Raw genomic sequence first — 14164 nt, 5'->3', positions numbered from 1 at the left:
TAAAGTCATCACTTAGTCCAAGGCTCCACAGAATTTTGCCACAGAAGTATGTGTACATGTAAAAATGTTTCTGCTGTACACAGGATTGAAACTAAAATTATAATTATTTGCTACCAGTTCCAAAGCTCTTGGACCAACCGTACAATTATTTGATGCCATATAAGTTATCACTTATATGTGATATATATATTTATATATATGTACCATTTTACTTATCCTCTAGCAGTGACGGTTGCTGGATTCTCTTAGCCCTTTGCTCAGTGTAAAAGAACTACAACAAATTCTGTTTGTACACATACACACACACACGTAGTATGTGTGCACACGTGTGTGTATCTATGTACATATACGTGAACTCTTAGCGGGTTCTTTCAGGGTGTGAAGTAAATGATATTTCTTTGACATGAGGTTGGCAGGAACTAATAGCATAGTTCCTACAGCTCGAGCACTGAAATGAAGCAATTTTCACTGATCTATAGATCCAATATCAGTCTTGTATACATGGGTAGCATTTGTCAGTCATTTTAGACGTAGAGTGTTGGACAAGCCAGAGCTGTTTCTCCCAGCGTAATAAATTGAAGTAGCAGTCATAGATTCTGAAGGGAGGAACCTCAGCTCAGAGGAGCTGAGAAATGATGCTGACTTGTAGTGGGAAGCAGTGTGAGTAATCTGCTCCAGGTAAGTCTCTGAAGTCATTGCAGTCACATACTTTAAGAGAACCCTTAATAAATAAATGTTTACCTATAGATTCAAAAGCATGGACTATTTGAGTATATGACCATTACCTACTTCCAGCTCCAAATCAAGAGGAAAAGATGAAGGCAAAATAAAAGTAGTGCACATTTTTTTCAGGTTAATCTTGTTTCTTTAGAGTAATCATTTGACATCCAGGTGCTGGGGAGACAGGTAAGAAAGGAGTAAACAACTGTTGTGCTCAAAGAGCTCGCTCTTAAAAATGTTTTTGAGCACACTTGCTGTCCTTTAAAAACTTGAATAAAATTTTTCATGGTACGTAAAATTAAGCCTTGCTTCATGTTAGCAGTCATCATGTGTAAACAGTATTTAAATCAGGTCTGTTTCACTTGAAGAGAATGGGGAGGTCATGAAGAATCTGGAGTCAAGCACTCAGCTCAGGCCGTGACAATTTGGCACTTGGAGCAGGTCACCACCATGACATTTCAGTGTGTTGTGCTCTGACAGGTCTCCCTTTTGCTAGTGTAAGCAGTCAGAGCTCTGAAAATCAGGGTGGCTCCTGTTTACATCACCAGAGTGTGTTTAACCCTAAAGAACAGAAAAAAAATACTTGCTTTCTGCCAATATCCCATGAGGATGAGGGAAATATTTGGGTCAGGATGCTGCTTTTGCATAAGGTGTGTTAATGCTTTTGTAAACAACAAAAATAAACATTACTTTTTTTCATGCTGTTTTGAGTTTGATTTTATGCATCCCACAGAATGTTCTGTCCCATATTTGAATTATTTCAAAGCGTTGCATTGATGACATCTGTCAGGTAGCCCAAAGGTTCAAGAGACATTTTTCTGTTACATCCCTTCTCATTTAAAGTTCGAAGATCTCTACTGTTGGACATCTCCCTGAAATGATAGTGTACTGGTTTTGCAGTCCCTTGGCAGAACTAGCTGAAAATAGGATGTCCACTTATCCTACATGTATATTCTGTCTGTGCAGCACTTGTATCAGCCTCAGTTGTGGTCCATGTGTTCTTTTCAGTCAGGAAGAAACAGAAGGTTGGATGGAAGGCACCTCTCCTTTGCTCCCAGCATCACACAGTGCTGGCCTTCTGCTCTGGGTGTGCAGGAGGGGAGGGGGGAAACAGCATGGTGCAAGGTGGGTGCAAAGCCTGAACACATAAGTATAATGGTTCTTGCTATGAAGCCTCAGTCAGTCTTACATCTGATTGAAGAAAGTGGCGGTAAGTGAAACTGCACTCAGTTTAAGGATATCGGTTCTTTGGTCTTAGAAGCATTAATGCACAGGAATGCAACAGAAAGCCATGTGGTTTAGCTTCTGCTGGATGCTGTGTTGTGTTAGTGTCAGGTCTGTCATCCCACAGAGTATCAAGTGCTTTTGACAGGAGGTGTAACTCACAAGTACATGTTTCTGTGTACAAGTTCCTTCACAGCTCATCCCTAACTACCATCTCTGTAAGCAAGCATATAATATTGAGCTGCACCCACGTTGCACTCCTGGCACCAAAATGCAAGTAGACTTTGTGTGCCAGGTAGTGGAGAATCAAGTCTGCCATCATAGCAGAATGTGGTGTGGTCAATTATTTCTTACATCATTTGCAACTGTTGCTTCAACTCACTGCTTGCATCCTCCCAGAAAATGCACACAGCGAACAGAGCAGGACTTGTTCACTGGGTGATTAACATATGCTGATAGTAACACTCTATCCAGGTATCTTTCCCATAGTATTTCTTCCCTATCACTAATTAATATAAACACAAGTGATTAAGTTGGAGAAATCAGATGACTCAAAAGAACAGACCAGACTTCTTGTTTTCTATTTTAGCTTTTTTTACAGCATGATTTGCTTCTTTGAGGACATTTTTGGCAAGGGGAGAGTTGCATTACCTGCTTGCTTGCTCAGCTCCCATCATCAGAGCAATCGCAACAGTCTTGCATGCAAATCAAACACGTTCTCTAAGGCATGTCTGAAGGCAGTGCTTTCTGTCTGTGGACCATTGCCTTTCCCTGCCTTTTCATGCGTAAGATTTCGAAGTAGCCCCATTGAGCACATACATACACACATCCAGTGGTTGGCTTATGTGCCAGTGATGTCCCATTGGGATTGATTATCAGAAGGATTGCCAAGAGTATCTATGGGCAAGATTGTGGCTGCATCCATTACTGTGGTGTCAATTATTCAGGGCCTAATTGAGGCATGTTGACTGGATGGTGTTAAAACAGCAGTTCCTGAAAGATAAGGAGGATATTTGAAGGGAAAAAAAAAGCAATTTGACTTTTGGTTCAGTATGTGGGAACCATTGAATCTGGTACAGAGCCACTGCTGCCTGCTAAATACTGATCGATCAGGGTTCAGTCTGTTGAATGGAAGGCAACCTTTGGTTCTTGAAGTGACTCAAAGATGTGCACTGCCAGTCCTTACCTTTGGAGTATATTGGTGAGAGAAAATGAGACAGGTGTCAGAACTGACTCTAGGTTGTCAAAAGCCTGTGGCTTGCAGTGCTGGCTCCTCTGGTTCTTGCCCTGGCCTCCAGGTTCTGCAGGAGTTTAACAACTGTTGTACAGCTGTTGTCTAGCTGTTACTGCCACACATCTATTATTTATGGACGCTGTCGAAGTATAAGAGTAATGTATTTATGCATAAATAGATTCTGAAGTACTATAAAAAATGCTTTCTGTCTTACATTATAACAAACAGAAGGGGAGCCTTCAGTCTCCAGCTACAATTACTTGTAGTGGAATTGTGGCAAATAATAGTTACTCTGGAGCCTCTGATCAATAGCCTTTTGCAGAGCTCCCAGGTAGCTTCTTTCAGCAACACAGTGCTTACTGAAGATAAAAACTGCAGTGTAACTGCTAAAGTAGTACTTGCAGGGCTCCTTTGCCTACTTCATTTTCTTTAAGAGTCTTCAGGTCAGACACTTGCTTACTGAAGAAGTTATTCCAAAGTGGGGTGGACTTCACAGCAGGATCTTGTGGTAGTTGTAAGTGAGCCAAGTATTGCAGTGCCAGGAGAAGTCTTTGGGCCTAAGAGGAATTTTGTTCCAGTTTTACCCACCCTCAGGGAGTGAGGCTGTGGTAACTGTCTTTTTCCCCGTTAGGTGTCTTGAAGCCATGTGTACTCCTACACTGCTCCTGCGTGGCTGCATCTTCTTGGATCAAGGATGCTGTGTGTGTTCAGGAGCTGATTTCCCACTGTGTGCTGTCACTGGGGCATTTGAGCTGACTTATCCAGTCTGAAATGCCTCCCAGCAGCCGTGCGTTCATGTACAATGCTCTCAAAGCATCACTGCATGTTCTAGTTACACTGAGGTGTAGACATTTTCAGTGTGCTGGAGGGATCTGCTCTCATTATTTCTTCCTGCTCAAAATAATAATAATAAACCCCAAGGAGAAACTCCAGTTTTATATTCTATGCTACTGACAATTTGTGTTGTGCACTCCTAACCAACCAGAGCTTCTGGCTATGGGAGATGGAGAGAACCCTGCATTATAATATGACTTTGTTAGAGACTTCAAACTGAGCTACTCCCTTCTGTGATCAGAGTTTAATAAAAACTGAATTTTTATATAAGTTTTTTATTTCAAACGCGGATAACAAATTCAAGTATTTTATTGCACAAGTATCAGTTTTCATACTGAAATTCACGGTGGTTTGCTGCTTGCTTTCTAGACAAGTTTCACTCCAGTGGGAACTCTCACTCACTAAGGACACTTGGTGGTGTTACAGCATTTCTAACAGTTCACTGGCTGTGTAACCCACTTTGCAGGCTAAAAAGTTCAGAGAATAGTGGAAAAATCAGTAGAGAAAACTTTTATCTTTTTTTCTATAGTGATTTTATTTAAAGCTTTTGCAATGATGAAATGATGACTTTGGTAAAACCCCAGGACAAGAGACAGTGATATATTTTGAACTTCTACAGAGCTGACTGTGGCTTACTGAGGAAAAACCTGCTCCGTGCTGCGGTGCACACAGAGATATTTTTTCACTTGCTTTCTGGCATTTTAAGGTGATGGGACGATTGCCCTTTATTCTGCCCTTTTGAGGTCCCATCTGGAATACTATGTCCAGGCCTGGGCCTCCCAGCACAAGAAGGATGAGAAGCTTTTGGAGTGGGCTACAAAGATGGTCACAGAGCTGAGCACCTCTGTTATGAGGAAAGGCTGAGGGAGCCACACTTGTTTAATTTGGATAAGGCTCCAAGGAGACCTTATCTCAGCCTTCCAGTACTTGAAGGGAGCTTATAAGCAGGAGAAGGACCAATTTTTTACATGGTCCAATAGTGATAGAACAAAGGGGAAAGGCTTTAAACTTTTTAGTTAGGAGAAACTCAGATTAGATATAAGGAGGAAGTTCTTTACTCAGAGGGCTGTGAGGTGCTGACACAGCTGCCCAGAGAGCTGTAGGTGCCCCATCCCTGGAAGCGCCCAAGGACAGGTTGGATGGGCCCTTGGAAGCTGAGCTGGTGGGAAGCAGCCCTGCCCATGGCATGGTGTTGGAACTGGGTGAGCTTAAGGTCCCTTTCATCCCAAACCATTCTGTGATTCTATCATATGTTTCTGATTTTACTAAACACACTTCTGATAAGGGTTCAGGCAGGAGTTTGCACATGTGTTAACTGAAAGGAATTGTTAGCAAGGCATTTCGAGTGGTATTTTAACACTGAGCTGTGGCCTATATCACTATTTTAATCTGGCAAAAATATTGCTGGTATTTTCTTCACATCATATCTTGATACATGCTGCCTGTGGAGGGCTGAGTTATGGACAGATGCACAAAGCAAGGATGATGAAAATAATGCATCAGCTTGGACAAAATATGACTCAGGGCTCTGCTCTCACTTTAAGTGTTGTAATAAATTTGGCAGCACAGCACCTTAAGCCAATGGAATCCTTCTCTCCTCTGTGAACAGGGAGCACAGCAGAGTGCTGTGCAGAACCTGTTCTGCTGAGCACAGCTATGTAGGCCTGGTGCTGGACAAAAGGGTTATGCAGCAAAGCAGTTTAGGCCTGATAAGCAGGGTGTTCCACATCTGAGCTCTGGACAAAACACAGCTCTTTTCTGTGTCCTAAATCTTTGATTAAAATAAATAAATAATGATAATAATAAATAATAATTAAAAACAAAACAAAACAAAACAAAACATATCCAGCACAGCTTTATCATCACTTCCTTCAGAACTGAGGAATAAGATAAGTATAAAAATCCATTGCTTGTTACTTGCTGTTCTCTCTGTGCCCTCCGCTACTTAAGTAGTGGAACCAGCCAAATTAAGAACTGCCTCCATTGTAGCTTACTAATGCTCTTTATTTTAAGAAAGCCAGGACCTCGGGTTTTAAAGCCCCAGCTGATACCTGTTATTCTCTATTGTACTGATCAAGTAGCCCTCATGGTTGTCGAGGATGCTTTGGAAAGAGACTGGCAATAGACTCAACCAAAGATATGGGGGCAATTCAAACAGAGATAGGGGGGCTTTTCTTTTTCTTGCTTTTTTTTCCCCCCAGTCATTTTCAATGCAGTCCAAATATTTGGCAGCAAAAGAAGCATTTATCCTTAGCCCACAAATCCATATAAGCCCAGCAGAATCACCTTTGTGTCCAGTGGAAGGTAAAAAGATTTTCCATCAGAAAAACCTTTGATCTCAACCCTTTTTAAAATGATGGCACACTCCCTGCTGGTCTCAGGCTTAGTTTAGTTTTCATAGAATCATACAATCATTAAGGTTGGAAAAGACCTCTAAGATCACCAAGTCCAACTGTCAGCCCATTCGCACCATGACCACTGGCCTCATCCCTCAGTGCCACATCCACGTGGTTCTTGAATGCCTGTTCCAATGCCTCACCACTCTTTCTGAGAAGGCATTTTTCCCAATATCCAATATTATCATTGGTTCATTTAAATAATAAATACATTAAAATATGCATGGGATGTCTTTTACAGGCAGTTACATAGGGAAGGAGAAAATCCCAACAGCTGAAGACTGGGGTCCACTTGCAAAACATGTTCTGGGTGGCACTCGAATATTGCAAGTTTCATGCAGCCAGTAAACTATTAACAAATTGCCCTGGATGGGGCCTGACATGAATTAGTGGTGACAGAGTTACACCCAGCTTTGAAGGTGTATCTCACTGTGGTGTTTCCTTAGGAAAACCTGGAGTCTTTCCCAACTGCTGCAGTTCACTGAGGAGGAGGTTTTTAATGTTCCAGTAGCAACAGGCTGGGCATTTCTGCAGCTCCACCTCCCTGGCGTGAAAGATTTAACTGATGGATAATCAGAAAGTGTCTATTCCAGTGTCCACATATCACCAAAAACAAATGTGTTCAGCTTCTATTTCAGGTTCTCTGCATTGGTTGAAGTCTACTCTCTGGTGCTTCATCCTGCATATATCTTTTGTCTTTTTGTACTTTTTTTTTTTACCTTATGGGAAGCAAGACTAAAAGATGAGCCCTATGCTGTATCTGGAGAGGTTTCATGCTGTGTAACAGCAGAAGCTCTGTGTGTTTTCCAGCAGTTACAGGAAGGGATGAGTGGACCAAACAGGTTTGGAGAAGACAGCGCTATCCCTCCTGGCTGTACTATAAAGTAAGGAGATTATTCATTAAACAAGAAAAAACAGGGTGGGTAATTTGTGCTAGTGTTAGCTCTTCATTAATTTTTATTCTAATTAAAAAAAAAGAAGAAGTTTATGAAGTGGTTGGCATACTCAGAAACAAGACTGGCAAGAACTTGGGCAGTGCTGGCTCTGCCCTTTGATCCTGTTCCTTGCGTGACTCACACCTTTACTCCATTAGCATGTTCTGCTCCTTGTGAAGAAACCCAATCAGTTCCCGCAGTGTGAAACAGGAATTTTGCTGAACACTGGAAGCAAACCCCAAAGCCCATCACTTTGTTCCTTTTTGTTCCAGGCCCCTCTTCACTCCCTTTGCCTCCTTTGCTCCCCTGCTTCCCACAGGGAAGGAGTTGACTGGTATGTAGAATAGCTGCCCGAGCACAACTGAGCAGTGGGACAGCACCAGACCTGGTCCTGGTGTCACACAGGTCCCTTGGTGCAGGCCTGCCCTGGGCCTGCCAGCAAGAGCCTTATCTGCTCTGCCATCCTTCTCATGTTCTAGTTCTGCCTTGCTCCATCAGTGACTCAGGCTATTAAATGGGCGTTGTGTTTTATTACAAACCCTGGGTGATTAATTACATGCTGTTAGGCAAAAAAATGCGGGGCAGATGTGGAGGGGGGGGGGGATGATGCAATGGGAGCACAAACGGAGTTGTTGTCACTTCTGGAAAGAAAGAAAAATGGAAGAAAGAGCTGTGGAGTGAAGTTAACAAGAAAAGTACATCAGTGATTTGAGGTATCTGTGTTAAATAACAAAAAGGGTAATGCTTTTTGGGAAAGAGACTGGAAGTTCTTCCAAGGAGTGAGGGAATGTTGAAGGCCTGGACACAGGGTGCCTGTAGCTAATGTGGTAACTTTGCAGCCTAACTTTGCAGCAGGACTATATCCTTGCATTCCAGCTGGATAACAGTGAAAGTGCTGGGGAAAGCCAGCAGTCCCCATGGGCCGGGTGTCCCTCATGTCACAGGAGGATGTAGGACCAGCCCTTCACAGGCTGTGGGCGGCAGGGAAGCTGGCTGGGTGCAGTGCACCGTGCTGGGAGGAGGCTGATGTCCTGCTGCCAGCTTGACTGCTAAAGTCCCTTTAAAACCCTTTTGAAACTGCTGGTCCAGGACAAAGAGCATGTGGTAAACACTTCTGACAAGTCCAGCATGTCAGTAGATGGGAATACAAGGCATTGGAGCAAATTTTTGCAGTAGATGGTGGCAAGTATCAGTTGAAAATTAATTTTGAGTGGTAGCTCATTCATTCTCTTTGAAGTGCTGGTGAAGTCAATGTATTTTTTGCTACAGGTGTTTATGCCTGAGACTGTGCAGAGATGAGCATTGTTGCTTGTTCTATACAGCAGACTGCTGTCCATGGCTGAAGCTGGCACATCCCTGCTATGTGAAACTCACTAAAGACCATTAAGTGAGCAAAAAAGGCAAGCTTTCTTCTTTCATCCACCAAGTCCTCTCTTAGCCAGCACTCAGATCCATGGGCTTTCTGGAGAAACCACACAAAAATCTTATGTTTTAGGTAAATACTCCCAGATCATGTCAGAAAAGCCATGGCTATGTGTCTGTCAGGGGCCAGTTAATTAGAAAACCACTTTCAGCCTTGGCTGAAAGTCTTGGTTGGAAGTCTTCCTGCAGTCCCATGCTGTCTCGTAGGTGTCTTGGTCAAAATACAGCCAACGATTGTGCAGAATTAGTGAACCTGAGGTGATTCTTCACCTTTAAAACAGCAGTGATAGCACTGCCTACTTCACTGAGGAGCTTGAGACCCCTTGTATCGGAGGTTTTAAGGAGGAAAACCATTGGGGTGGTTGCTAAACCTTTGGGCAGTAGCACTGAGATGTGTCCTTAATAGAGAAACTTCAAAGCAGCAAGAAACCCTCAGATCAGAGAATATAAAACTGAGACATGTAAAGGGCAGATGAGTCTCCCTGAAAATCAGCAACTCCACTGTAAGGAGGTGGAGGAGGAGAGGTACAGAAAACTCAGTATCACTGCTATGCATTCAGAAAGGGGCAGGATGCTATATTCAGATCAAAGAGAAATGCTGTAAGTTGCATATTAGATAAATGATAAGTGAAGATATTAAAAATATGTATCACATAAATACCAAGTCTTGCTGCATACTCAGAAGACCTGGAAGATCTGACTGCAGATAATTGGCCTACTTATCTTCATTGTGAACACATCCTGGTGTACGAGGGAAATTCCTGAAGCCTTACAGTGTTAACATCAGTCCGCTGTTAAAAGGGCATGAGGATGAGCCTGGTAATTGTAAGACATTCAGTCTGACATCCACCCAAAGCAAAGTGATGAGAGTGCTGAGAGAGCAGCCAAGCTGGTGGCACCTCTGTGGGACGTGTTAGGGCAGAAAATACGGGATGGGCAAAGGAGAAGGGAGAAGTCAGAAACAAGGGAGGGAACTCCAAGGTCAGAAGAGGAGGAGAAGGAAGCAGGGAGGATGAGGGACTCCAAGCACTGCAGACCCCCACCACAGGCTGGGGATGAACTCCCTGGGGCAGGGCTGCTGTTCCTCTGTACCCCTCAGGGGAGGAGGTAGAGTAGTCATAGCTGGAGGAGTAAAGGTGAGCCTAGGAAATGGAGGAGATGTCTTAACATTTGTTTCTCACTACTCAAAGCTATTTTTGTTGGCAACAACTTATTTTTCCCCAGGTAAAGTCCATTTTGCCTGTGATAGTAACTTGTAAGGGGTCTTTGTGTTCACATGAGAGCTTCTCTCCCTGAGGAGGGGAAAGGAAAGAGTGGCTGGGAGTGATCGTGACCCACTACTTACACATGGGAATAGAAGTGTTTAATGAATTAGCAATACATTAGTAGCTAATTATTAAATTAATAATAACCCCATTTATTAATAATTTCACTTGTAAATTATTAAATCCATTAATAAGTATGTAGATAAGTGGATAGATTCATTAATGGTTGATTACAAAAAGAGGAGATTAATAAATGTAATTGGTAACAGGTGAGGAGGATCCATCCTGCTCCTCCCAGTTCTCCCTACCGTGGTTCCCAGTGTGTCCCCAGAGACCACAGGCCAGGGCCCAGTGCCAGCCCAGGCTCCTTCTGGCAATGAACGCTGCCGGCAGATTGATTTTGCCTTGCAGGTATTTCTGCCCTTGTGTGTTGCCACATCCAGCAGTTCAAATAAACCAAGCAGATTCTCTCTGAAGTATTGATTTTTCATCTTGTTTGCCCTTCATATTTGACTTCGCTAAAGAGCAGAAGCTCTTATCTTTGCAACTCCTACTATGTGCTGCGCTTACTGTAATCCATCCCCTGCGTATCCTGATTAGAAACACACTGCTTTTCCGAGAGTCGCCGCTGCCTCCTGAGACCTATGAGAGCTATTTCCCGAGAACATCCAGTAGAGGGTACTCAACGACCTTCCAGTGAAGGCAGTTTGCAACCCAGCGGCTGCAAGAAGAGAGGGCTAAAGAAAATGTCTGTGCCAGGCGCATGAACAATAGCAGCGAACAGCACAGCGCCCACCAGCAGGTCCAGTGGGACCATAAGCTTTCCATCTCCCTGCTGTCCGACCTGCAAGAAGAGAAGCTTTGGGGAAGGGGGGAGGTAAGGAGGGCTGGGGGGGGGTATCCCAGTGACAGCCAGCTTGACACTGCTGAGCTTTTATATGAACTGCTGGCCAGTGAGACAGTCAGTATTGGGGTATAAACTACTGCCTCATCAGCAATGGCTGTTTTATATGTGATGTATTTTTACTAATCACTCGTGACCATTGTAAATGGGGGGCAGATGAATGTCCCTTGTAGGTGGGCTGGAAAATGAAGCAATTTTAACCAACATCCACGGAAGCTTTGGAAACCTGAAGAATTTCCCTGGTCAGGATTTTCAGTTCATATTGTTATTCCAGGCTTTTACTTCCTCATTAAATGCTACAAAGGGCATGTAAAATGCTACAAATGGTCTCGAAAAAGCTGTCCCTGCAAAAATATGCCATTCGTCTTTAGACTTCTGCTTCCAAAAAATCAATAATAAGCATCTTATTTCAGGGTTGAAGGAGAAGATTTTTACTACCCAGTGGGACGTCTGAGTTATTGACCTTGAACGCTAATCAGTATGTTTGAATGTTCTCACCAGGTCTGGAGCCAAGGCTACAAAAAAAAAATCTAATTAAATCAGCAGGGGGCACGATTTCTTCAAAATATCACAGGATTATCAGAGCCGGGCTCTGGGTTTTCTTTCTATTACGCAGCACAGGGCTGCTCACCAGTACCATTTTTAAAGATCTAATGGGATTTTTCTCAGTTAGCCTGTTCAGTCCAACGCCTTGAGCTCAGGTGTTATTTTAGGGCCTGCTGTGGGATCCTGGGCAGCCTTTGGGGGCACTGATTTGCATCATGCAGAAGAAATCCATGGTTATGACTGCCTGTGGCAGTAAGCCTTGGCACCACCACGAAAGGTCCTGGTGCAGGATGGGAAGATTGCCAGCACCCCAGAATCCTTTTTAGTAATAAGAGAGAGGCAAAAGTGAGATAAAAACAGGCTGGTGTGCAATGTATAAGAGAGCAGGTGACTCTTTATTCAGGAAAAGGCTTCAGTCCTTTAGTGAGGAGGCGAGAAAATATTTTGGGTCACTACTGTCCCACCTGAGATTAGATATGGCTTTCTTTCTTGTACCTTTTGGTCCTAATTCTTCTTGAAATTTTGTCTTTTAATGATAAGCACTCATAGCACCAGGTGTCCTGTGAGGCACTGGCGCTTGTGTATCACCTGCATAACACAGACTCTGCCTGAAGCTCATTCCTGCTCCTAGATAGGAGTTAGCTCCTTGGTGAACATAAGGGATTAATATACGATCAATAAACAGGAAAAAAAATAAATGGGGGAGGGGGGTGGGGGGTAGATAGCACCACAAGTATTTATCCCACAATCTCTCCAGTGAACCCTCTCCTTTTAATCTATGGAACTACATGACACAAGGCTTTGGTAGCCTTTGCAGACAACTGAACATTTAGACATGGCAAAATTCAGCATGAGCAAAGATGCAGTCCTGTTAACGGGGGCTCTTTTGGGAGCACTGGCATGGCCCTGACTTCTGGGTTCAGAGTGAAAGGCCACAGGAACCAAAAGGATGGGGTGGGATGGGATGAGATTCCATGGAATGGGATGGGGTGTCCCCACCTGTCCTGACCACAGCAATGAGAGATGCTGGACAATGTGTGTAATTGAACCCCTCTATTGGCTTTATGTATGGATGGAAGGGATAAGCTACTGAAAATTTTAACTTTTCTCGTTTTTAATTGATACTCTCTTATTAATCTGTGTGAAATGGCTTTTTATTAATCTCTGTGAAATGGCTTTATCCATATATATATGGATGTGATATGGATAGTGATGGAGCTATATCGATATCAGAGCCTCCACTGAGGAATACACCACTGGAAGAACACATTAGAGGACTGGAGATGTTAGAAGATGTGGTGTGGATCTTAAGGTGAGCTTTGAAAACTGAAAATGCTGAGAGTGAAGATCCTCCAGTAGCTTCTCTGAAAAGACTTTTTTTACATGTTTAGCTTGTTCCAAGTTATGTCCCATTACAAATGCCCTCCTTAAATACACCTGCAGATTGGGTTCAAACATCAAGAATAAAATAGTTATGTTCACAGGTAAAGGAAAGTTATGTTCAGGGGTAACTGCAGATGAAAGGAATTTACCCCCTTTCAGTTTGTGATAATGCAACATTCCTACTTCTCTAACACAGCAACTGGATGAACTTGCCCTTCCTTCACCACTTACACCCCTGGCTGCTTTGCATGGTTTTCACCTACAGAATAGGTAGCACAAAAGTAGCCTATATGTGATGAAGGTGTGTTTTGAGCTGCTGTGCAGACAGGTCTGAGTTCCTACAGGGCTCTGGGGCCATGAGAAAAGAAAGGGAGGTTTCTTTAGTATTTTCAGTGTGTTACCTTAAGGCCCAGGTAATTTCCATTTTCATAAGCTCCCCCATAGGTTCTTGGAAAGTTCAAGTTCGCCTCATGTCTTTGATCTTTAGAGAAGGGGATTTTGTCCTTGGAATCAATGACAGCATGTAAATGTGGGGACTGGATTGACTGTTCACTTTGTCTTGCTATAAAATGTTATGAATAAGACACAACTGGGTAAGTAAATCAAACTTTGGAACACAGAGTAACTGTAAATATGTATTTCATTGTGGATTATAAAACAGTATGTTGAATATATAAATAATTGCACAGTGATTTTTGTTTCAACTATATCCCCTGTCTTCCCTTCAGCACACTTATCTAGGCTTCTAATTAGCTACCTTTGATCCAGCCCCTGTAACATTCATGTGCACTTCCCTGCTCCTAGCTTCTTGATACAGAATATAAACAGGTAACAGTTTGGGCTTCGGTTTGCAGGTCTGATGACAACATGACATTCCAGTTTCTACTGAGCTGACTCTAGAAGGAGAGCTGCATTCTAAATTAGACTTCCCAGAAGATGAAGTACCTTGGCTTTACTGGCTCCCAAGGGAGTATGCAGGTGCGGATTAAGGGCCACCTACCTTTCTCTGTTCATCTCATGCACCCTGAAGTGGTTGCATATCACTATGGCTGTCAGTTGCTGGAAAAACTTAGCAATGCATTTAAAAAGAGCTAGTGTAAGATGAAAAAAAAAATAAATAATGAAACATAAAACATAAAACAAATAAAAACAAAATATTGAATGAATAGATTAGAATAGAATGATTATTTTCCATGCAAAACATTTTCCAGGCATATTTAGTGAAAAGGAATGGGTGATGGGAGCCAGACTGCAAAATTCTCTTTCTGCTCTGGACCCAGCCTCCCCCAAGTACACATAGC

The 14164-nt window shown here is 43.0% G+C and overlaps 1 long non-coding RNA gene across 1 annotated transcript; it reads left to right on the top strand.

The window, feature by feature from the left end:
- The first annotated feature begins 10712 nt into the window (after positions 1–10712).
- Positions 10713–13930, top strand: LOC140250790 (uncharacterized). The gene is made up of 3 exons (XR_011903275.1): positions 10713–10907; positions 12691–12792; positions 13718–13930. It is a non-coding gene; the product is annotated as an uncharacterized lncRNA (long non-coding RNA).
- The last annotated feature ends 234 nt before the right edge of the window (positions 13931–14164 follow it).

The sequence above is a fragment of the Excalfactoria chinensis genome, chromosome 3 (assembly GCF_039878825.1).
Source record: "Excalfactoria chinensis isolate bCotChi1 chromosome 3, bCotChi1.hap2, whole genome shotgun sequence".
NCBI lineage: Eukaryota > Metazoa > Chordata > Aves > Galliformes > Phasianidae > Excalfactoria > Excalfactoria chinensis.
The sequence above is the reverse complement of the archived record's forward strand: the minus strand, read 5'-3'. Positions and strand labels throughout refer to the sequence as shown.